This window comes from Prionailurus bengalensis, chromosome B2, assembly GCF_016509475.1.
Source record: "Prionailurus bengalensis isolate Pbe53 chromosome B2, Fcat_Pben_1.1_paternal_pri, whole genome shotgun sequence".
Classification (NCBI taxonomy): Eukaryota; Metazoa; Chordata; class Mammalia; order Carnivora; family Felidae; genus Prionailurus; species Prionailurus bengalensis.
In genome coordinates, this window is record NC_057349.1 from 39,697,075 (window position 1) to 39,722,571 (window position 25,497).

Here is a 25,497-nt window from a genome sequence, read left to right on the forward strand (position 1 = left end):
CAGTCTAATTGTTCCTAATGAAAGCCACAGAAACAGATACACACTTCAGAAACACAGCGCCACCAGGAGAACCTGAATACAGGGCCAGCTGATCCGCCCAGGCTCTCCTGGACACAGGGAGCAAGCTCCGGCTAGAGGGTCACATGGTGAACACAGAGAGCCGGCCTGCCCACAGCCAAGGCACCCACTGTGTCCCTCAAAAGACAGTGTAGAATAATGGCTGAGTTAGTAGTTACAGAACCACTTATTCTGCGACTTTTATTAACCTACCTAGACTCTTGGTTCCTCATCTGTCAAATGGGGCTAATGATCCCCTTTGTCCTGGCTATTCCCTCTGCCTGGACCACTCTTCCCCTGGATACTCAGGTAGCGCCCTCTCCTTCTTCCTCAGGTCTCGGCTCAATTTTCACCTTTTCAGAGAGGCTTTTCCTGACCTTCTTGCATCAAATAGAAACCCCTCCCCTCATCTCTAAGCAACCCCCATCCTGGGTGCCCTGCCATATCCCCAGTGCCTGGACCAAGGCTTAGGCAGAGGGAATGTTCTGTAGGTACAGCCAGGAAGGATGAATGAAGCACGCCTACCCCCATAGAGTTGTGAGAAGACGAAGTGTTTAGAACAGGGCTTGGCCAACATCAAAGATGCGAAAATGTTAAACCTTATTAGGAGAGCCTCCTACTGAGAGAGCCTGCCCCATACCAGGATGCCCAAAAGGAGTTGAGGGCTCAAGGGGCTCAGCCTTGTTGGAAAGACAGACAAAAGCCGCAGGAACTCCGTGGTGCTGCAACGAGGCATGAGAACCTGGCAAATTTGGGGTGTGGCTCAGCACTGCCAACAGGGAGGATGCAAGACAGGACAGTGCCAGGAAAGGGGGCTGGACAGGAAAGCAGGGCAGATCAGGAAGAGCCTGTGGCCACAGCAGAATTCGAGTGGTGACTTAAAGGCAATGGACTGCCATTAAAGGGGCTAATCTGGATCAGAACCTAGGTACATAAGCAGTTGGACTTTGGGGGGGAGTAAGTAGAGAAAGGTAGTCAAGAGGTTTTTGCAACAACCTTGGGGCGTCTGGCTGGCTCAGTTGGGAGAGCGTGCAACTCTTGATTTCGGGGTGGTGAGTTCAAGACGCATGTTGGGTACAGAGATTACATATATATAAATAAATAAATAAATAAATAACAAATAAATAAATAAATAAATAAATAAATAAAGGAGATTCTTGCAATAACCGAACGAGAAGTTCCAAGGGTGGCTTTTTACGAAAATAGAAGAAATGCAGGAAACAAACTGACTGGAGTTCAGTGGCCGAGGGGATGACAGGGGAGGGACAGTCCAAGGATGACTAGGGATTCTGGCTTTGGCCACAATTGGGTGGAATCTGATTAGGAGTCCAAATGAAAGAACAGATTTAGGGGAAAAGGGTTCTCTGTTTCACATGTTGCTTTTGAAGTGCCCACAGAGAAGTCCCGTACCAGCTGGACATAATAAATAGGCACCATTTATAGAGTCCTTCCCAAGGGCTTGGAATGCCTAGTGTCTATTTTCATCCTCACAACAATCATTTATAGTAGGCATTAACAACCCATTTCACAGATAAGGAAACTGAGACTGAAAAACAGTGTAAAGAAATTTCTAAGGCCCACAGCCAGCAAGCAGCCCAGCTGGGATGTGACCTTCCGGTCATGTCTGATGACGTCCTCCCCTCTCCCCCACCTTCACCTTGGTGCCTAGAGTCTGGACACCTGGAGTATGCACTTGTGATGTCCGCAGCACAGGCAGCCCCATTGTGGACTGGATGCTGCCACCTGGGGAATGTCAGATGAATGGAATGCAGAAAACACATTTAAGGGGCAGGTGGAGAAAGAGGAACCAACCATGGAAGGAAACAACAGTCCGAGAGGGCAGGAGAGAACGGAAGGAAGCCCAGGGGAAGACCTGAATGAAGCCAGATCACGATGCTGTCAGAGGTCGGCTGGGCCGGGGCCCCTCCCTCAAACCGACGGAATGTCAGACCCACAGGGCCCAAGCACCCTCCCACCTCCATTGACACATTGTTTCTTTAGGTATGTTAATGTTTAGGTATGTTCTTTAGGTATGTTAACCAGAGGCCACTGGTTAAAGTTGAGCCTTCCCTGGCTCTGGGACCCTTTGTGTCTGTTCAAATCAGCTTGCATATCTTTGCTCTGACCCATTATGTATCGATTTGATTTTATAGTTTACATCAGAGGGAACAATCTTAATTTCAATTTCTGGGAAGTTTCTTCCAGGCTGACCTCCTGCGGTGTGGAATGCAGCACATTACATCAGGCCTGCATTACACAATGGCGCTGTTAAAGTACTCAAACCTCAGTGTTCTTACCTATAAAATGGGGATAATATAAGCTACCTTGGAGGGATGGTTACAAAGGAGAGAGAAGTGTACCTACTCATTTACAGTAATGTGCTGTTCTATTATTAAGTTGATTCTGTTTACTGTTGGACTTCATTCCTCATTATGTGGCAAGTTTCTTAAGAGTTCTGATGCCCCTATGAGGACTTTAAGATACAAAACAGATGAACATAAGGAAGGGAAGCAAAAATAATATAAAAACAGGGAGGGGGACACAACATAAGAGGCTCTTAAATATGGAGAACAAACAGGGTTACAGGAGGGGTTGTGGGAGGGGGGGATGGGCTAAACGGGTAAGGGGCATTAAGGAATCTACTCCTGAAATCATTGTTGCACTAGATGCTAACTTGGATGTAAATTCAAAAAATTAATTAAAACAAACAAAAAAAAAGAGTTCTGATGCCCCTGTTTCTACTCCCAGATGTGGATATCAGAATCTTTAAGTGTGGGGCCCAGGTTCTGTATGTTTGTCCAGGGCTGAGGGCTACAAGCTGGCCTCTAGCCAGGAATCACTCTCTCCTTCCCCTGTTGTCTAGAGATCTTCATACTGAATTTATCAGTCTATCGGTAAACTGCCCCTTAGCAGGCAGGTCTGTCTATCCCGTGATCGGAAATTCTCAGAGGGCCACCCTCCTCCTGGATGGAATGTGGTTCTTCCCCAGTCAACTCTATTGACTCAGGCTTCTTCGTCCATTAAAATAATCTCATTTTCAGAGAGCAACCCAGAGCTTTCTAATTTATTAATTTATTCACTCATTTGCAGTTGCCCCCTTAAACTCTCTACAGCATGAATAATTGGGAATTCAGGCAAAATCTGGGGTGGGGCTAGAAGAAATGGAAAGAGAAATTCAGAGGCACCTGGGTGGCTCAGTGGGTTGAGGTCCAACTCTTGATTTCAGCTCAGGTCATGATCTCATGGTCAGTTGTGAGATCGAACCTCATATCAGGCTCTACCCTGTGAGCCTGCTTAAGAGTCTCCCTCTGCCCCTCCCTGGTTCAGTCTCACCCTCTCCCTCTGCCCCTCCCTGGTTCAGTCTCCCTGGCACATGCACTCTCCCTATCGAGAGAAAGAAAGAAAGAAAGAAAGAAAGAAAGAAAGAAAGAAAGAAAGAGGAAGAAACAGAAATTCAACACGAGCTCACCCGGTCTCCTCTGGGTATTAATAACTGCTCCATAATGAATAATAACAACACGAACAGTTAGATAGTAATCACTGTGTCAGGCATTGTTCTAAGTGTTTTACGTACATTAATTATTTTAATCCTCAAATGTACTGTTGTGCCCACTTCACAGAAGAGGAAAGTGAATTGACTTACCCAAAGTCACACAGTGTAAAAGGTACAGGCAAGAACTTGAACTCCAACAATCTGGGTCCAGGATCAGGATTAACAATTTAACATAAGGTAAGGAGTCTCGGGCTGGGTGCGCCAGAATCAGAGACCACGGAAGAAGGCGGCCCCTGATGCTGTCCCAGGCCTACGGAGGAATCAGAAGGAGGAGGGACAAGTCCCAGAGAAACTAGACTGGGGGGCGGGAGGGATGGTCACAGCTGACCCCAGGCCAAAGGCTTCCTGGATTCCCTGGCAGAGTTATGAGGAACATGAAAGGGAAATTCCTCCAGGAAAAGAAAACATTTTTGAGGGTAGTTGGTTGTTGTTGTTTTTTTTTTGTTTGTTTGTTTTGGGGGTTTTTTTGTTTTGTTTTTTTTGTTTTGTTTTTTTTTTTGTTTTTTTGCCTCATCTCTGATTTCAGACCCAGGGTTTCTTTGCTGAGTCATGGAGGACATTATGAAAGGCGTGGGGGCAGTACAGGACTGCCACCTCCCCACTCCCAGGGACAGGCTGGGGGCTTCTGCAGCCCAGCTAGCTCCCTGCCTCTGGAAGGTTGATGCCAGACAGCTCCCATTCTAGAAAAAGTTCACCAAGAAGCAGCAGTTTTTACTGCTTGTCGTCCTCAAATTCCCAGGAGTCTCCTCAATGAATAAGAACATTAATGAACGCTTGAATCATAACGAAGTAATAAGTAAGTGACTCAACAAACATTTACCGATCCTCTTAATGAAGGTTTTGGAATCAGACACCCTGGGGTTTGGTTCCTGGCTTCTGCCACTTATGACCGTAAACAAGTGAGAGTCTCAGTTTCTTCAGCTATAAAATGGGGACTTCTGGGGCACCTGGCTGCCTCAGTCGTTAGAGCATGAGACTCTTGATCTCAGGGTCGTGGGTTTGAGCCCCACGTTGGGCACAGACAATACATACGTACATACACACATACATACATGCATCAAATGGGGATATTTATTTCAGCCTACAACCTTGAGGTGAGAGGCAAATGAGGTAAGAGAGAGCAAAGCTCTTGGCATGCAGTGGACAGTCCACAAGTGGTATCTCGGGGTGCCAGGCACTGTAAAGGGCCAGAAAACAAAGAGGAATACAACTCAACCCTGTAGGAGTCTGCAGTCTGGCGGGAGGGGAACAGAGATGTAATGAATCCACACTGCCAGAAGCTAGAAGAGAAGCCAGTTCCTAAGGCCAAGGACACAGAGGCAAATGACAGCCACCAAGCCTGGGTGGGCACGCCCGGAAGTTCGACTAAAGTCTCTGGTCCAGGGTTTCTCAATCACCCGCAGCTCTGGGAAAATGCAGATTCCCATTCAACAGTTGTAGGTGGGGCCCAAGATTAGGTATGTCTCTCTCTCTCTCTCTCTCTCTCTCTCTCTCTCTCTCTCTCTCTTTTTTTTAGGTAATCACCAGGCCCATCGTGGGGCTTGACCTTCTGATCCTGAGACACCTGAGATCCTGAACCAGCCAGGAGCAACCCAGTCCACCGGCCCCATTATGCACTTCGAACCAGCTCCCACAGCAGGTGCCAGACCATGGGTCACACTTTGAGTCCACGCAAGGCAGTTTTAGCTGTTGTCACTCACCTACTTTTCTACTATTCTTTGTATCCATTTTAGGGCTACCTGCTCCAAGTGACTTGCAGAACCCTAATAACTAGACAGCTAACGGAGTCCCCCCATCTCCTCCCCCCAGATCTCAGAATCAGGCTCAGATACACCCTGCTGACTCTTAATGACCACTAAGGTTCATATCCTTGAAGGTGGTTATTTATTTGCTGCCTCGAGCCCTCCCCTTTCCAGGCCAAATCATCCAAATGCTTCCGATGTTTTCACATCCGGTATTTTGTAATGAATTCCCTTGAAAAGGTCACAGACTTGTGAGAAAGGACTTTATTTATGAGTCTTTCAGTAACATAACCATCCTCATTCCATCCTAGGGGGTGGAAGACAGAAGGGTGTACTAGAAAAGATGAGCATTTTTTGCCGATTTAACACAAGATTCCGATAACAAAGATAACACTTAGCTGACAGAAAATAGGGTAAGAATTGTCACCAATTCAAAGATTATTTTCTTTAATTTTTAAAAATCTTTATGTATGTATGTATGTATGTTTATTTTGAGAAAGAAATAGTGAGCGTGTGTGCACAAGTGAACAGGGAAGGGGCAGAGAGAGAGGGGGAGAGAGACAATCCCAAGCAAGTTCTGCACTGTCCGTGCAGGGCTCGGACTCACGAACCGTGAGATGACCACCCGAGCCAAAATCACGAGTCGGACACTTAACCAACCAAGCCACCCAGGGGCCCGTCAAAGATGATTTTAGATGAATCGCTGTACCAGAAAACACCAAATGCCCTAAAATCTTATGGCTCATATATGGAAGAATCTTTGATGGAGGTTTTTCCAAAATTGACAATTATCCCAATATTTATAGGACATTACCAATAATGATTTGTAAAGCTGAATGAAACTTTTCCAGACTATCAATAATTTTTAAAAAAAAAACTTCCAATCAACTATGCTAGAGAAACACTGGGTTATCTTTTTTATTTGCTCCATGGTAAAGATTACAAAATCATTGTCATAGGAGAATGCAACCAAAGAGGATACAAAAGGTGTCATAGAGGAGCATCAAGCAGTTCACATAAATATTATGTTATTTTTCTGGATTTTGTGATGTTTGGGCTTTAACAATGTTTCCTAGTATGTTGTGATTTCATCACAAAATCTAAATAAATATGCACTTTGGTATCTTTAGTATTGTGATTTTGTACTGTCCTTCTTAAAGAGGGCCTCTAAAATTGCAGAAGCTTTAGACCCAACAAAATCTGAATCTACCCTGGGTATCCTGGGAAGCATGTGGGCTCTGGGGTCAGACCTGGTCTTAAATCACAGATCTTGGGGCACTGGGGTGGCTCAGTCGGTTAAGCGCCCGACTCTCAATTTCAGCTCAGGTCATGATCTCACAGTTCATGGGATCAAGCCCCGTGTCAGGCCCCGTGCTGACAGTGCAGCACCTGCTTGGGATTCTCTCTCTCTCCGACTGTCTCTGCCCCTCCCCCACCCCCCCCCTCTCTCAAAACAAATATAAATAAACCTAAAAAAAAAAAAAATCACAGCTCTGCCAGTTGCTGGCTGTGTGCTGTGTGGCCTTTGACAATTTACTTAACTTCCCGGAACTGTCTTCTTCTCCTTTATCTAGAAATGGAATGGTAATATCTGTCTTGTAGGCTTCTCTGAGGGTTACATAAGATACTGCATGTAAAGTGGCTATTATGTGGCCATCACAATGACCTTGTGGTAAAGAGACAATAGAGACAGTGAGAGGTTCATTTGAGGTCACCCAGCTGAGGAGACGTACTTTAGAAAGAATCTGGATTTCAAGTTTATATTAACAATCTTCCTTTCTCTTATCTCCCACCCCTTTCAAGACAGGAAGTAAAAAGCATCCTGTATTATCACTGAGCTCACCCGCGTTTTTCACCAAAGAGAGGTCACAGAGCTTTTCGCCACCATGTAGAAATGTGTGATGAGCACCCCTCTGACAGAGCCTGTGGGAAATAATGAATCAGATGAAATTAAGAAATACTTGGCCTTTTGTTGAAATCACATATTTGGTTACCAGTTTTGTGTTCTCCTTTTTCTACCAACTCAAACAATCCCAAGATTCTTCTCTTTTTTTCCACAAACGTGTGCCAGTTTATTCACAAGCCTTGTCTCATTTCATGCTTGCAGTGGTCCCACGTAACAAGCAGTTGTGACTCCCATTTTGTGGATGAAGAAACTGAGGCTCCGGGAGATACAGCACCTTGCCCGGATGTGACTCCTGGTCTGTCTCATGCCAGAGCCCAGACCTTTAATCATTGGGCCACACTGCCTTCCTGCCACTTGCCCCCACTTGTATTTTTCTGTACGGTGGGATTAGGATTTGGGTGTATTCTGGAATAGGGACGGACAATCAGAGGATTCTTGTGACTCCCTGTCTCCATGGACCTTAGCATTGCCAGCCCCACCAAACTACTCCTATTTCTCTGTATCTGTCCTACTGGCACATGCTTTTGATCCCAATGCTCCCAACAGAGTAGAACAAAGAGCTGTTTGCCTCTCAAAGAACCACAGGGTGGACGTCATAAGACCTCGGTTCTAATCTGGTTGGTCCACCATCTTGCCCTTCGGCAAGTCTGCTGATCTCTCTGGACCTCATCTGACGCACTTTAAAAATATGGTAGGAAAGAGATACTTCCAGGATCCTTTACTATCCCAACATCCTCTAAGTGAGTCCATCCGGTAAACACACATGCAGGTAATGAACATGTTCCTGCTGATTTTCTGAAGATTCCCCACCGAGAACTAGAAGGTCTTCTTTTTATAGTGCATCACGAAGGCTGCAAAGGAGATGTGGCCACAGAGTTTAGATAGCCCTGGCTCTGAATCCCAGCTCCACCAGTCCCTGGCTATATGGCCTTGGGCAAGCCCTTAACTTCCTGAAGTTTCCTTTTCCTCCTCCATAAGATGGTAGTTTCATAACGGTCCCCTTCCCAAAAGCTGTGAAGATACAAAAGATGAGGCCTGGAAAGGGCTCACTACCGTGCTGGGGACTCAGCATATGGAGGCCATTATGGTCATCATTGTGTACCATGTGCTCAGGCGTCCTCTTCTGCTTTCGACCGGGGACATAAGAACCGAAGGGGGAACCTCAAAGACACACTGAGATGGAAGGGCCAAAGGAGCAAGGGACACGGGATGGACAGATGGTGTAACTCCAGATGGCTGCACATGGCTGATCTGGGGAAGAAAATGGCTCAGCCTCTGCCCAGCCCCACCCGTGTGTATCTGGGCAATGTCAATGAGACACTGGGCTGGAAAACGCTAGAGAATGCTAAAATATCCAAAGTGGGAATTACAGATATTTCTGCAATGCATCCCCAATTTTCTATCTCAGTGGGCAATGCCAAATCCCTGGGCTACAGCACAGAGTCTGTTCTTTCCTTCTCTCCACCTGGCACCATTCCTAATCAGAATTTCATTCTCCATTCAAGCAGTCAACTCAAAGCCTCCAATTCTTCCAGCATCTGAGAGCTCAGCCCATCTGCTCTAAATCCTTGAAAAGAAACAAATAAACTGATAAACCAAACAACATTCCTACCATTTCTCTCTTAAAAAACAAAACTTGGCATTTATTTCTAATATTGAAAAAATGGAAACAATCTAACTGTCCAACAATAGAGAACTCATCAAATAAACTGTAACCTTGTAATAGTTTATACTCTAATACGGTAAGGTACTATGATAGAATATCGTACTACATGATATATAATACCATATTACACATTACCACTGAATACCAAGGGCGACCACAGCTGTAGAATGGAGTGGTGGTTACCAGTGTGAGCCCCGGAGGTGGACCGACCTGGGTCTGACCACCAGGTCCGTCACACACCAGCTGTGTGGCCTTGACAAGTCTTTCTCTGCCTTAGGTGTGCAACGGAAAAATGACAAGAATAATAAACAGAGTTCTGACCCCGCTGTCAGACTTCCTGCCTGGTTTAACTTCTGGCTCTGTCACTTCCTAATTGTTGTGCAGTCTTGGACAGGTTAATGAAGCCCTCTGTTCCTCAGTTTCCTCATCTGTAAATAGGGTCTACCACCCAGGGATTTTGGGGGGTGAGGATTAAGTGAGATAGCAGGTGAAATCCTTAGAAGAGTACTCCGCACGGCGGGTATGATGTTTATCATCCCCCTGCTGCCATGCCACCTCTCTTGCCCGCCAAGTGATTCCTAAATATAAACGCACATCCACACTGCCTAGAACATACCACCCTGAAAAAGAACACCTGAGCTCCTCCAGATGTGCCACATCAACCTGTATCCAGCCCACGTGGGCCCCTTGGCAGGGGTGTCTGTCAGAGGTAAGAACGGGTTAAGCAGGCACTGGCCCTCTTCCCTCTCACAGGAGCAGCTGGAGGGTGCTGGGGCTCGCTTTAGTCCGGTGGAAAAACAACAGCCTGAGCTCAGGGCATGGTGAGCCACGTGATGGTGCCCGCTGCCCTTGAGCTTTACTGGAAACCCACCGGCTGTCTGCAGAGGGCTTCTGATGGAGGGTCCCAAGTGCCCCGGTTACCGCTCCACAACAGCCCGACTTAGCTGGGGGGTCACAGAGAGGCAGCCACCTGTTGAACCACAGCACAGTTCATTTCCCATCTTAGTTCTTCCTCTGGGTAAACCCTGGCACTATTATCAATTTAACCCTCAAAAGGGGGGTGGGTGGGTGGCCAATCTGCCATTTCTCTTGAGCCTAACTGTCAATTTCCCACGGTTCTTGACTCCCAACAGAACTAGGACAGTTCACATGTCCCGTTCCACTTTGCAAAGGGTTAATATACACATGATCCTGTTAGAAGGTGATGGTCATCATCTAATATGAATAATGCTTGGACAGGTTAGGATGTCCTTTCCCCTCCACTAACTGACCTCATCTTCACAAGAACACTGGGAGCCAAACTGGGGGAGCTCCAAGATAGGGGAAGAAGGTAAGGCCAATGGAGGTACAGCATGTTGCCTGGCAATACAAGGGTGGCCTGACCTCGGCGAGAGCTGGGCCTACCTCCTCAGCGTCTGAGGCTCCAAACTAGGACCTGCCAGCACGTCTGCAGGGGCCTCCGCTTCTGGGGGGAAACTCAAGGTAGACAGTGCCCTGACACAGGGACACATGCCACACAGCCGAGTCTAAACCCACCTGGGAGACACAGTGGACACAGTGGACAGGACAGAGGCACCCGAGGCCTCTGGCCAGCGTGGTCTGTCCTTGCAGGCCCTTCCCCAAGGGCAACCAAAGGCAAAGCAGAGGCGGTGTGGTGGGTAAGGGAGCAAAACTTAAGGGAGGGGGCCAAAAAGGTTCCTATGTCAGGGGCAAGGGCTGGGAAAGGTGACTTCTTCCACCAAAGGGAAAGTCACCAGGCCAGGTCAGGCCCCCTCTCTACTCAGTTGCCTCTTGCTTTTTTTTTTTTTAAGTACCCACAGCTCATGGGCCTTTCTTTGTAGATGTGTTAGTTTTTGGTCCAGGGACAATCAGGTCTCGTGGTTTGGACGCCATTGTCTTTAAGGTAGCTGTGCACACCCCTGCTGCACCCATTCTGCTTTGATCTCATGGTGAGCTTCTCAGAGTCTGACTTTTCTTTCCAGCTCTGGGTGCAGGTGAGGGGAGCGGGGACAGATGCATCTCCGTGGCTGCTGGATGGAATTATGACCCTCACTTTATGTATGAGGAAGCCGTGATAACAAAACCGTGCTTTGTAGATGAAGGGTGTCACGCCATACGCTCCCTGGGGTAGACACCCCGGGGGTGGGGGGGCTGACGTCAATAACACCTCCTGGCCCCGTGGCACGGAGCACAGAGCCTCCCCATCAGGAGCCTTCCGCACATGCCTGCATGTGGGAATCCAAGGATGGGTGAAGCTGGGGACACGGGGCAGCGGTTCCTTGCAGGGTCTGCCTGCCAAGAGGGGATATTGGAAGAACTGTATGACAGTTGTAGGTGGCAGAGCTGAGCGGAACCGCTCACATCTTTACCCAGTCCCCCACCTAAAAGCTCACATTTGCAGAATGACTCACTGGGATGAGGGGGTCCAAACTGTGGCCCTGAAGTAAGAGAATCTCAGGGTCAAAAGGGGATTCGAAGGCACCTACTTGCCTACCCAAATTATTCACTTTCCCCACAACCCTAGTTCCCAGAAATTTACATTTCAAAGACCAATAAAATTTCCCCCAAAATTTTGGAGACCAAAAAGTAAGACTATTGCCAAGTAAGGTTATTAGGGAAAAAACCTATAATCTATATATACCATATTTCATAAAACGAAGACTGCCTGAATACCAAACCCTTTGAGAGGACTCAGATTAAAGGATAATGCTTTCTTTTTAACCTAATCTTTAATCATAATAATAATAATAAAGTCTACACCCAACATGGGGCTTGCACCCTGAGATCAAGAGTCACATGCTCTTTCAACTGAGCCAGCCAGGTGCTCCTAAAGGATAGTACTTTCAATGGAATGCATTTAGTTACACAAAAAAACCCAGTACACCCTCTGATGAAAACTAGTTTGGAATCACAGCCCTGTACCAGCCCCTCAATGATCCGTGCAGCACTTGTTAAAATTTCTTTAGTGGTGGGAGCTCACTATTTCTGAGATGGCCCAACTTATTTTCCAAAAACTCTCACTACTAAGATTTTTTTAAATATACAAATAGGGCCACCCCGGTGGCTCAGCTGGTTAAGCATCCGACTCCGGCTCAGGTCATGATCTCTCAGTTCATGAGCTCAAGCCCCACGTCTGGCTCTGTGCCGACAGCTCAGAGCCTGGAACCCGCTTCAGATTCTGTGTCTCCCTCTCTCTCTGTCCCTCCCCTGCTTGTGCTCTGTCTCTCTCTTTCTCTCAAAAATAAACGTTAAAAATATATACATATATACAGATATATTCTTTGTTTTAAATGTTTATTTATTTTGAGAAAGAGAGAAAGAGAGAGAGAGAGAGAGAGAGAGAGAGAGAGAGAGAGAATTCCAAGCAGGCTCCGCGCTGTCAGCACAAAGCCCGACACAGGGCTCCATCCCACGAACCATGAGATCATGACCTGAGCCAAAATCAAGAGTCAGACGCTTAACCGACTGAGCCACCCAGGTGCCCCAAGATACACTCTTATAAAAAATTAATCTGTTAGGGGTAATGTTTCAGTAACTTTGGTCCCTTCACTCCACTCCATACTTTGCAACCACCTGCAGCACCAAGTCCATTGAGGCCAGGTGAGTAGTAAGAATAATAGCTAAAACCCCGACTGCCCACTATGAGCCAAACACTGCTATGGGGTTAATATGTATTCATTCAATTACTTCCTAGACCAACCTCATGGGGTAGGTATAAGTATTATTCCTCCTTATGGAGTTTTAGGAAGCACAAAGAATAATTTGCCCAAGTAATGGCCAAGTTCACACTGCAGCTCCAGCAGCCAGGTTCCAGAGCCCATCCTTCTTTCTTTCTTTCTTTCTTTCTTTCTTTCTTTCTTTCTTTCTTTCTTTCTTTCTTTTTTTTTAATGTTTATTTATTTTTGAGAGAGAGAGAGAGACAGGGTGTGAGTGGGGGAGGGCAGAGAGAGAGGGAGACACAGAATCCGAAACAGGCTCCAGGCTCTGAGCTGTCAGCACAGAGCCCAACGTGGGGCTCGAACCCACAAACCATGAGATTGTAACCTGAGCCACAGTTGGATGCCCAACTGACCAAGCCACCCAGGTGCCCCCAGAGCCCATCCTTCTTAACTATGGCACTTGTAGGAAGACTTCCTGACAAATCCAATTTGAAGGCAAGAAATACATTCTTCACATCCCTCCTCCTCCCATGGCCCCTGCCCCAGTTCAACTTCTCCTTCAATTTCCCCTGGATGGCCACAGTAAACCCAACCCGTATCCCAGCCTCCACTCTCTGCATCGAATGTACTCCCTCCAATCTCGCACACATTTAAGTTGCTGGTTTAAACTTATTCTCCACATAAAGGTAGTTACGCTCGATTAAAGAAAAGTTGGGAAATATGGACAAGCAGAAAGAAAAACAAAAAGAATGCAATGTTATTCATAGCCTTACCAACCACCAAAACCCCTCTGTGAACATTTTGATAATATTCCTTCCAGTCTCTCTTTTGTAATACATGAAGCCTTTTCATCCATACGTGAGATTTTTTTTTTTTCAAAAACTTGGCTATCACCACACTAAATCTATAATTTTAGTGAAACTTGTGGGCATTTTTCACATTATTAAACAGAAAGCCGTTAATGTAAGGTTAAGCTCCGGTCATTTTAATTGTTGCTCGAAAATTTCCACAGCTCCTCCCATACCTATCAAAGAAATTTCAGATTCCTTAGTTTGGCATTCAAGGCCTTTCCAAAGCTCCTCCCATTCCTATCAAGTAGATTTCAAATTCCTTAGTTTGGCATTCAAGGCCCTCTATAACCTATTGCAGTGTTTTTGTTGTTTTTAAAGATTTTAAAGTAATCTCTACACCCAACGTGGAACTTGAACTCGCAACCTTGAGATCAAGAGTTGCACGCTCCATAGACTGAGCCAGCCAGGAGCCCCTACTGCAGTGTGTTTTACCTCCCATTTTCCCATACCCTGGCCCCCGCCCCAACACACATTCTTAGCATATGGGATCTCCACTGCTTGAACTCTCCCTACACCCACCCACTGGGCCTTTGCTGATACAAGTTCCAGATTTTAAAGGACACATCCACTTTGATCGTTCTATGCCGAAAACGAACCCCTATTTCACCCTTTCCCTACCCCAACCTCCACCATCATTGGCTCAGGGCAAATACCTTGGAGTTATCCGTGACTCCTTTTTTTCTCACAGTTCCCAATTCCAATCCATTAGCAACTTCAATAGGCTTTGCCTTGGAATACCTCCCTTTGCAGCACCTGCCCCCTGACCTAAATTCAAACTGCCCATATTTGTCACCCAGGCGAATGTAATAGCCTATATCTAGAACCTCCCTGCTTTTCACTCTGGCCTCCATGCACGCTGCTTCTGAGGCAGGAGTCAAAGGGTTCTTTAGAAAAGTGAATTAGGGGTGCCTGGGTAGCTCAGTCGGTTATGTGGCCAACTCTTGATCTCAGCTCAGGCCATGATCTCACAGTTCATGAGTTCGAGCCCCTCGGTGGAGCCTCACCTCAGGCTCTGCACTGGCAGCACTGAGCCTGCTTGGGATCCCTCTTTCCCTACTCGTATTCTCTCTCTCTCTCTCTCTCCCTCTCTCAAAAGTCCCCAATGGCTTCCCATCATATTTAGAATAAAATCCAAAAGGCTGAACCCCATCTCCTTGACCTCATTTATTACCACTCCTACTTTCCTTTACTACCCTCCAGCCACTGAACACTTGAAACGTGATTGCTCTCAACTGAGATGTGCTTCTGAGTGTAAAATACACACCAGATCTCAAAGGCTTAGTAAAAACAATACAAGATATCACATTAATAATTTGTCTATTGGTTACATGATGAAATAACATTTTAGATGTATTAGGTAAAATAAAATGTTATTAAGGGGCGCCTGGGTGGCTCGGTTGGTTGAGCATCTGACTTTGGCTCCGGTCATGACCTCGCGGTTTGTGGGTTCAAGCCCTGCGTCAGGGCTCTGTGCTGACAGCATGGAGCCTGGAGTCTGCTTCGGATTCCTGTGGCCCCCTCTCTCTCTGCTCCTCCCCAGCTCGTGCTCTGTCTATCTCTCTGTCTCTCTGTCTCTCTGTCTCTCTCTCTCTCTCTCTCTCTCTCTCTCTCAAAAGTAAATAAACATTTAAAAATATTTAAAAAAATAAAATATTATTAAAATTAATGTCACTTGTTTCTTTTTTTTTTTTTTAATGTTTATTTATTTGAGAGAGAGAGCAAGCAGGGGAGGGGTACAGAGAGGGGGAGACACAGAATCCGAAGCAGGCTCTGTGCCGACAGCAGGGAGTCCGACGCAGGGCTTGAGCTCAGGAACTGTGAGACCATGACCTGAGCCGAAGTCGGACGCTTAACCGACTGAGCCAGCCAGGTGCCCTGTTCTTTCTACTTTTTAAAATGTGGCTACAAGAATATTTAAAATTATACATGTGGTTTGCCTTGCATTTGTATTTGGCAAAGCTGCCCCAGGACACTGGTTCTCCACCCTGGCTACACATCGGAATCACCTAAAGAACTTATAAAATACCGGTGCCGGGGCTCCATCTCCAGAGATTCTGATTTGATTGGCGTGGAGTGTTGCCTGGGCGCTGAGATTTTTAAAAGCTCCCTCAGACGATTCTAATGTCCAGCTAGGACTGAGCACCACCACAGCTCTAGATATTCTCACGGATCCTCACTCAGGTCTCAGCTCGAACGTTACCGCCTCAGAAAGGCCTTCCCTGACCAGCCCCATTCAAAGGACTCCATCACGCCCAGGCATTCACGTTCTATGCCCAGGTCCTGCTTTCTCTTTCTTCATAATTTTCCCACGGTCAGACATTACATACTCATTTGTTCATATGCTTAGGGTGTGACCCCCTATCAGAATGGAAGCTCTCCAAGGGCAGAAAGTGTGCCTCACCTCTGCAGTGTTTTCAGTATCTAGAACAATGCAGAGCGAGCAGAAGCTTAATAATATTTGTTGCAAGAGGGGCGCCTGGGTGGCTCAGTCGGTTGAGCGTCCGACTTCGGCTCAGGTCACGATCTCACGGTTTGTGGGTTCGAGCCCTGGGTCGGGCTCTGTGCTGACAGCTCAGAGCCTGGAGCCTGCTTCGGATTCTGTGTCTCCCTCTCTCTCTCTGTTCCTCCCCCACTGGTGCTCTGTCTCTGTCTCTCAAAAATAAATAAAAATGTTAAAAAAAATTTTTTTAAATAATAATATTTGTTGAAAGAATAAATGAATGTTCAGGCCATGAATGGACCCACGAAGCTGAGGGCCCTGACTGCTGGTAGTAGCCACCAGTCATCAAGCTGGCCACATCTCAGCAAGTCACTATAAACAATGGCCATGTGACATGCTGGGCATCACCTAGCTTTATTCCTCTCTCTTATCCTCCCCAACTCCCTCCCTGTATAAATTTGATATGTTTCTGGAAGATAGTTGGACTGTAAGCACCAAACATTTAGGGGCACTTGTGTGGCTCAGTTGGTTGAGTGTCTGACTTTAACTCAGGTCATGATCTCATGGTTCATGGGTTTGAGCCCTGCGTCAGGCTTTGTGCTGATGGCCTGGAGCCTGATTGGGATTTTCTCTCTCCCTCTCTCTCTGCCCCTCCCCTATTCACACACACACTCTTTCTCTCTCTCTCTCTCTCTCTCAAAAATAAATAAACATTTAAAAAGTGTTTAAAAAAATACTTATATTTGGGGTGCTGGGTGGCTCAGTCGATTGAGTGACTGACTCTTGATTTTGGCTCAGGTCATGATCTTGTGGTTCCTGGGATGGAGCCCACGTCGGGCTCTGCACTCATAGCATGGAACCTGCTTGGGATTCTCTCTCTCCCTCTCTCCCTGCCACTCCCCTGCTCGAGTACACTTGCTCTCTCTCACTCTCTCTCCCTCAAAGTAAATAAATGTAAAAAAAACCTCATATTATCAGCAAAACTAAAAGGCAACTGACAGAATGGGAGAAGGTATTTGCAAATGACATATCAGATAAAGGGTTAATATTCAAAATCTGTAAAGAACTTATCAAACTCAACACCCCCAAAAACAAAGAATCCAGTGAAGAAATGGGCAAAAGCCATGAATAGACACTTCTCCAAAGAAGACATCCAGGTGGCTAACAGACACATAAAAAATGCTCAACATCACTCATCATCAGGAAAATACAAATCAAAACCACAATGAGATACCACCTCACACCAGTCAGAATGGCTCAAATTAACAACTCAGGCAACAACAGATGTTGGCAAGGATGCAGAGAAAGAGGATCTCTTTTGCACTGCTGGTGGGAATGCAAACTGGTACAGCCACTCTGGAAACCAGTATGGAGAGTCCTCAACAAATTAAAAATAGAACTACCCTATGACCCAGCAATTGCACTACGAGGTATTTATCCAAGGGATACAGGTGTGCTGTTTTGAAGGGGCACATGCACCCCAATGTTTATAGCAGCACTATCAACAATAGCCAAAGTATGGAAAGAGCCCAAATGTCCATCGACAGATGAACAGATAAAGAAGATGTGGTATATATATATGATGGAATATTACTCGGCAATCAAAAAGAATGAAATCTTGCCATTTGCAAATACGTGGATGGAACTAGAGGGTATGATGCTAAGCAAAATTAGCCAGTCAGTGAAGTCATATGACTTCACTCATATGAGGAATTTACGATACAAAACAGATGAACATAAGGGAAGGGAAGCAAAAATAATATAAAAACAAGGAGGGGGACAAAACATAAGAGACTCTTAAATACAGGGAATAGACTGGGGGTTGCTGGAGGGGTTGTGGGTGGGGGGATGGGCTAAATGGGTAAGAGCCATTAGGAAAGACACTTGTGGGGATGAACACTAGATGCTCATACATAGGGGATGAATCACTGGAATCTACTCCTGAAATCATTATTGCACTATATGCTAACTAACTTGGATGTAAATTAAAAACTTAATTAACTAATTTTTAAAAAGCCTCATATTCTTCTAGGAATCTAGTCTAAGGGAGCCAGAGGATAAGAATAATTACATTTACTTGGATAAGCATCTCAAAATTATACATAACTTTTAAAGATAGGGAGGAATGCTCACTATATTAAGTCAGAAGAGAGAAGAAAAAAAAAAATCTGAGTAGAAAAAAAGGGTTAAGAGGGTTAAAAAAAAACCAAAACCAACCAACCAACCAACCTGGCTAGAGAAGATTAATTCCCACTACATTAAAGAATCAATGCATGGTTGGGACGGGGCAGTGGGGGAGTGGAGGCATGTTCTGTCTCTTGATCTGGCATTTTGTGCGTGTCACATTGACACCGGTGATTTGTGTTCCTGTTTTATGCCCAGAGAGAAATTTTCTAAAACATTACTATTGGTCATCTCCACATGGTGGAATTATGGGTGATTTAATTTGTTCTTCTAAAAATGTTCTATATTTTCTAAAATAATGTGCTATATTTCTCTTTTTTAAAATGTTTTATTTTATTTTTGAGAGAGACAGACAGACAGAGTGCAAGCAAGGAGGGGCAGAGAGAGAGGGAGACACAGAATCCGAAGCAGGCGCCAGGCTCTGAGCTATCAGCACAGAGCTCGACACGGGGCTCGAACTCATGAGCCATGAGATCATAACCTGAGCCAAAGTCAGCAGCTTAACCGACGGAGCCACCCAGGCACCCTACTATATTTCTATATTTACAAAAAAGTGAAAAAATTGTAAACTTCACTCCTAATAGAAATGAGCATGCCTTATTACAGGCTTTTTGCAAAGCAATTTATTAATAGGTATCAAGGCCTTTAAAAACATTCAGGGGCAGCTGGGTGGCTTAGTCGGTTGAGCGCCGACTTCGACTCAGGTCATGATCTCGTGGTTTGTGGGTTCGAGCCCCACGTGGGGCTCTGGGCTGACAGCTCAGAGCCTGGAGCCTGCTTCAGTTCTGTGTCTACCTCTCTCCCTGCCCTTCCCCCACTCATGCTCTGTCTCTCAAAAATAAATAAGCATTAAAAAAATTTTAATTTAAATATTCAAACCAGGAATAGAAAATGTTTGGGAAAAATCCACAGGAAATCATTAACAGTGATCACTTTTGTGGACTGTCTGAGGAAAGAGGTGTCAGGGAACTTTTACTTTTTTAATTAGTATATTTCTTCACAGTTTATTTATTTAACATAGAGTATGTGCTACTTTCAGAATCACACGCAGACACACACACACACACACACACACACACACACACACACTAGACCAGGATTCCTAGACCAGGAATCCTATCTCTAGAAATCTATCCTTGTGTTTTGCTTTTTTTTTTAAATTTTTTATTTATTTTTGACAGAGAGAGAGACAGAGCATGAGCGGGGGAGGGGCAGAGAGGGAGGGAGACACAGAATCTGAAACAGGCTCCAGGCTCCAAGCTATCAGCACAGAGCCTGACGCGGGGCTCGAACTCATGAACTATGAGATCATGACCTGAGCCGAAGTCGGATGCTCAGCCAACTGAGCCACCCAGGCGCCCCTAGAAATCTATCCTTAAAAAATATTACTAATAGAGGGGCGCCTGGGTGGCGCAGTCGGTTAAGCGTCCGACTTCAGCCAGGTCACGATCTCGCGGTCCGTGAGTTCGAGCCCCGCGTCAGGCTCTGGGCTGATGGCTCAGAGCCTGGAGCCTGTTTCTGATTCTATGTCTCCCTCTCTCTCTGCCCCTCCCCCGTTCATGCTCTGTCTCTCTCTGTCCCAAAAATAAATAAACGTTGAAAAAAAAATTAAAAAAAAATATTACTAATAGATAATCTGAATAGGCCTATATCTATTAAAGAAATTGAATCAGGGGCACCTGGGTGGCTCAGTCAGCTGAGTGTCCAACTCTTGATTTCAGCTCAGGTTATGATCTCAAGGTTCATGAGTTTGAGCCCTGCTTGGGATTCTCTTTCTCTTCCTTTCTCTCTCCCCCGCTCATTCTTTCTCTCTCTCTCTCCTTCCCTCTCTCTCTCTCTCTCTCTCTTAAAATAAATAAATAAACTTTTAAAAAAGTGACTCAATAACTAAGAAGTTTCCAAAATAGAAAGTACCAGGCCCAGATGGGTTCACTGGCAAATTCTACCAAACATTTAAGGAAGAAATTATACCAATTCTCTACAATCTCTTTCAGAAGATAGAAGCAGAAGGAATACTTCCCTATTTATTCTATGAGGCCAGCATTATCCTAATACCAAAACCAGACAAAAACATTATGTATGTGCTGCCGAAGCGAGCACCAGACAAAAACATTATCAGAAAACTACAAACCAAATCTCTCATGAATATAGATGCATAATTCCACCACAAAATACTAACAAATTGAATCCAACAATGTATAAAAATTATACACTATGACTAGGTGAGATTTACCCCAGATATGCAAGTCTGGTTTAACATTCAAAACTCAATTAATATAAAATGTCATATCAATAGGCTAAAGAAGAAAAAAATCACATGATAATATCAACAGATGCAGAAAAAGCATTTGCCAAAATCCAACACTCATTCATTATAAAAACTCACAGCAACTAGGGATAGAGGGGTACTTCTTCAACTTGATAAAGATCATCTACCCAAAACCTATAGTTAATATCATACTTAATGATGAGAAACTCAGCTCTCCCACTAAGATCAAGAACAAGGTAAAGATGTCCCTTCTCACCAGTTTTCACCATTGTACCTGAAGTCCTAGCTAATACAATAAGACAAGAAAAGGAAATAAAAGACATACAGATTAAGAAGGAAGATTCAAAACTGTATCTGTTCACAAATGACATGACTGCCTATACGGAAAGTCTAAAAGAATCAACAGCAACAAAAATCCTCGAATTAATAAGCAATTGTAGAAAGGTTGCAGGATACAAGGTTAATATTCCAAAGTAAATCATCTTCCTATATACCAGCAAATGGAACAAGTGGAATTTGAAATTGCCACTTACATTAGCCACCTGCTCCAAAATAAAACATTTATTTATTCTTGATATGAAATATCATATGAACAGGGGTGCCTGGGTGGCTCAGTCAGTTGAGTGTCCGACTTCAGCTCAGGTCATGATCTCGCAGTCAGTGACTTCGAGTCACGTCGGGCTCTGTGCTGATAGCTCAGAGCCTGGAGCCTGCTTTGGATTCTGTCTCCCTCTCTCTCTGCCCCTCCTCTGCTCACACACTGTTCTCTCTGTCTCTCAAAAATGAATAAACATTAAACATTTTTTTTAATAAAAAGAGAAATATCATATGAACAGACCTCAATGAGAAAAACTATAAAACTCTGATGAAAGATATCAAAGAAGAACTAAATAGAGAGCTATTTATTTCATGTTCACGGGTAGGAAGACTAACTATTGTCAAGATGCCAGTTATTCCCAACTTGATCTGTAGATTCAACACAATCCGAATAAAAATTCCAGCAACTTATTTTATGGATATCACCAAACTGATTCTAAAGTTTATATGAAGAGACAAAAGACCCAGAATAGTCAACTCAGTATTGAAGGAGGAGAACAAAGTCAAAAGACTGACAATACCCAACTTCAAGACAGTGTGGTATTGGTGAAGGAATTGACAAAAAGGTCAATGAAACAGAACAGAGAACCCAGAAATAGACCCATAAATATAACCAACTGATGTCGGGGGCACCTGGGTGGCTCATTCAGTTGAGTCCAACTCTTGATTTCGGCTCAGGTCATGAACTTAGAGTTCGTGAGTTCGAACCCCACGTTGGGCTCCCCCACTGATAGTGCAGAGCCTGCTTGGGATTCTGTCTCCCTCTCCCTCTGCCCCTCCCCTGCTTGCACTCTCTCTCAAAAATAAACTTAAAAAAAGAAATACATATATATATATGTATACACACACACACACACACATCCAACAGATTTTTGACAAAGGAGCAAAGGTATACAATGAAGCAAAAAACTTCTTTTCAATACATGGTGCTGGAACAATTGGACATCTACATACAAAAAAATGAATTTAGATATAGACCTACATTATTCACAAAAACTAACTCAAAATGGATCATAGACCTAAACATAAAACTCAAAATTATAAAACTCCTAGGAGATAACATAGGAGATACCTTAAATGACCTTGGATAAGGTCATGATTTTGTGGATAGAACACCAAAGGAATGATCCATGAAAGAAACAATTACTAAGCTGGGCTTCATTAAAGTTAAAAACTTCTGCACTTGATCTTAGCCAAAAGGCCGAGAAGCGATAAAAGTTAAAAACTTCTGGGGGCCCCTGGGTGGCTCAGTCAGTTGAGCATCTGACTCTTGGTTTCAGCTCAGGTCATGATCTCACGGTTCAAGAGTTTGAGCCCCACCTCGGGGCTATGTTGAGGGCTCAGAGCCTGCTTGGGATTCTGTCTCCTCTCTCTCTCTGCCCCTCCCCTGCTCTCTCTCTCTCTCTCTCTCTTTCTCTCTCATGCCTGTGTGCACACACTCTTTCTCTCTCAAAATGTTTGCTTAAATAAATTTTAAAAAACTTAAAAACTTCTGCTCCACAAATGACAATGTCAAGAGAATGAGGAGATGGGCTACAGATTGGGATAAAATATTTGCAAAAGATACATCTGATAAAGGACTGTTGTCCAACATATATAAATTCTTAAAGCTCTACAATATGAAAATTAATAATCTGAATTAAAAATAGGCAAAAGTCCTGAACAGATACATCACCAAAGAAGATATACAGATTGCACATAAGTATACGAAAAGATGCTCAACATCGTATGTCAGCAGGGGAATTAAAACTAAAACAAAGATGAGATACCACCTGTATAGGAAAAACCTCACAGTCCTCCTATATATTTATCCCTTACTCTCACATGACTACCACACTCACAATGCTTCTGACACCAGATGTGTGGGGGTTTTTTCCCTACACCAGGCAATTCTGCAACACCGACTGGGTGTCCTGTAATTTACCTCAATTCTGACACTATCCAGTCGGAGATACGGTCAGATCCCACAGGTGAAGGGCTCACTCCCACAAGACTTCCTCCACTTCAGATGCCAATCACAAGTCGTAGGTACCCAGGTTACCCACAACTTTATCCAACTGTCTACAGATCGAAGTTCCCATGATCTCCTCCTCCTTGGGTTTGATTAATTTGCTAGAACAGTTCACAGAACTCAGGAATATATTTACCAACATTTACCAGTTTATTAAAGGATATGATAAAGGATACAGACGACCAGCCAGGTGAAGAGATACATAAGGTGAGGTCTGGGAGAGTCCCAAGCTTCTATCCCTGTGGAGTTGGGGTGCACCACCCTCCTGGCATGTGGATGTGTTTACCCACCTGGAAGTTTCCCAAACCTCATACTATTGGGATTTTTGTGGAGGCTTCCTCATAGAGGCATTAATCATTAAGTCCATTTCTATCCCCTCTCCCTTCTCTACAGAATGGGGGGATGGGGCTGAAAATGCTAAGCTTTTAACCATGGTCTTTATAGTGACCAGTTCCCACCCAGAAGCCATCTATGAGCCCACCCAGAGTCACCTCATTAGAGCAAAAGGCATTCGCATCACCCAGGAAATTCGAAGGGGGATGTAAGATCCCTATGTCAGGAACCTGGGTCAAAAATCAAATATCAGAACAAAAGATGCTCCTAGCACTCTTATGTCAGGAAATTACAAGGGGTTTAGGAGCTCTGTGCCAGGAACCAGGGACAGAGACCAATATGTATTTTTTCTGTTATTTTACACCACCGCACACCTATTAGAATGGCCAAAAGCCAGAGCACTGACAACACCAAATGCTGATGGTGCAGAGCCACAGGAACTCCCACTCATTGTTGGTGGGAATGCAAAATGGTGGAGACACTTTGATGACAGTTTGGCAGTTCCTTACAAAACTAAATACATTCTTGCCATAATTCCAGCAATTGTGCTCCTTGGCATTTACCCAAATGAACCGAAAACACGTCCACACAAAAACCTTCCCGTTGGTGTTTACAGCAGCTTTATTCAACTTGGAAGAAATTAAGATGTCCTCCAGTTGGTGAATGGATAAACAAACTATGGTTCATCCAGACAGTGGAATAACATCCAGTGGTTTAAAAAGTGGTGGGGGAGGGGCGCCTGGGTGGTTCACTTGGTTAAGCTGCCAGCTTCGGCTCAGGTCATGATCTCAGTTCGTGAGTTCGAGCCCCGTGTCGGGCTCTGTGCTGACAGCTCAGAGCCTGGAGCCTGCTTCAGATTCTGTGTCTCCCTCTCTCTCTGCCTCTCCCCATTTGCATTCTGTCTGTCTCTCTCTCTCTCTCAAGAATAAATAAACATTAATAAAAGATTTTTTTTAAGGGGGAAAAAGGCTTTCAAGCCATGAGAAGACATGGAGGAAACTTAAATACAGATTACTTAATGAAAGAAGCCAATCTGAAAAGACTACATATTGTATGACTTGAACCACATGACATTCTGGAAAATGCAAAACTATGGAGAGAGTGAAAAGATCAGTGGTTGCCAGGAGCTAGTGGGGAAGGATAGATGAATAGATGGAGCACAGAGGATTTTCAGGGCAGTGAAACTACTCTGTGTGATATGACAACAGTGGATACGTGTCATTACACCTTTTGTCAAAACCCATAGAAGGTACAACACCAACGGTAAACCCTAATGAAAACCATGGACTTTGGATGATAATGATAATAATGGGACAGTGATTAGAACAGATGTGCCCCTTTGGTGCAGGATGTCAATAGTGGGAGAGGTTGTATATGGGTGGGGACAGGGAACATATAGGAACTCTCTCTACTTTTCGCTCAGTGTTTCTGTGAACCTAAAAAACAAGTTTATTAATTTAAAAAATTACTTATGCATAGGAATATAACCCTTTGATTATTTGTGATAGCAAAAACGTGTAAGCAATCTTACAGCCTGAAGGCAGAGAAACAGTTATAGGAATTACATCCCACGACCACTCAGTTCTAGCTGTGAAGTATTTATAATGAGCACGGCAAATGCCGAGAAATTTAAAGAAAAAAAAAGCTGGTATATATAATTGTATGAATGGAATGATAAAATCATGCATTGCAAAAAGTCCAGGAGTAACGTGCTGCAATGTTAGCAGCGAGTTGTCTTTGGGTTTCAAATTTTGCTTTTATTAGTGTGTATTCTTTTTATTTTTATTTTTTTAAACATTTATTTATTTTTGAGAGACCGAGACGGACAGAGCATGAGTGGGGAAGGAACGGAGAGAGAGAGAGGGAGACACAGAATCCAAAGCAGGCTCCAGGCTCTGAGCTGTCAGCACAGAGCCTGATGCAGGGCTTGAACCCATGAACTGCGAGATCATGACCTGAGCCGAAGTCAGATGCCCAACTGACTGAGCCACTCAGGCGCCCCAAATGTGTATTCTTTTCATTTTAAAACTCGGGAGAGAAAACTTAAAAATACAGAAATCGATAGCAAACAGAAATCACCCAGAACCCCATTACCTGGAGGTAAGAGAGATCACCTTCAGTTGTGAGACAGTGGGTGATTTTCTTTTCTTTCTGTTCTACTATTTGTAGATTTTCTACCAGGAGTAGGAAATTTAACGTCCTTTAAAATAATCCTCTTAGGGGAGCCTG

General features: G+C 44.6%; 1 protein-coding gene across 4 annotated transcripts in view; it reads right to left on the reverse strand.

Moving 5' to 3' along the window:
* The window catches only part of CCND3 (cyclin D3), a 98,322-nt gene that overhangs the window by 26,212 nt on the left and 46,613 nt on the right, over window positions 1-25,497 (reverse strand). For 2 of the 4 annotated variants that reach the window (XM_043591387.1, XM_043591389.1), the window contains exon 2: window positions 7,196-7,275. The exons of the other annotated variants lie outside the window; for them this stretch is intronic. The gene's annotated coding sequence lies outside the window, so the exon portion shown is untranslated. The remainder of the gene's footprint in view (window positions 1-7,195; window positions 7,276-25,497) is intronic. 4 annotated transcript variants of the gene reach the window in all.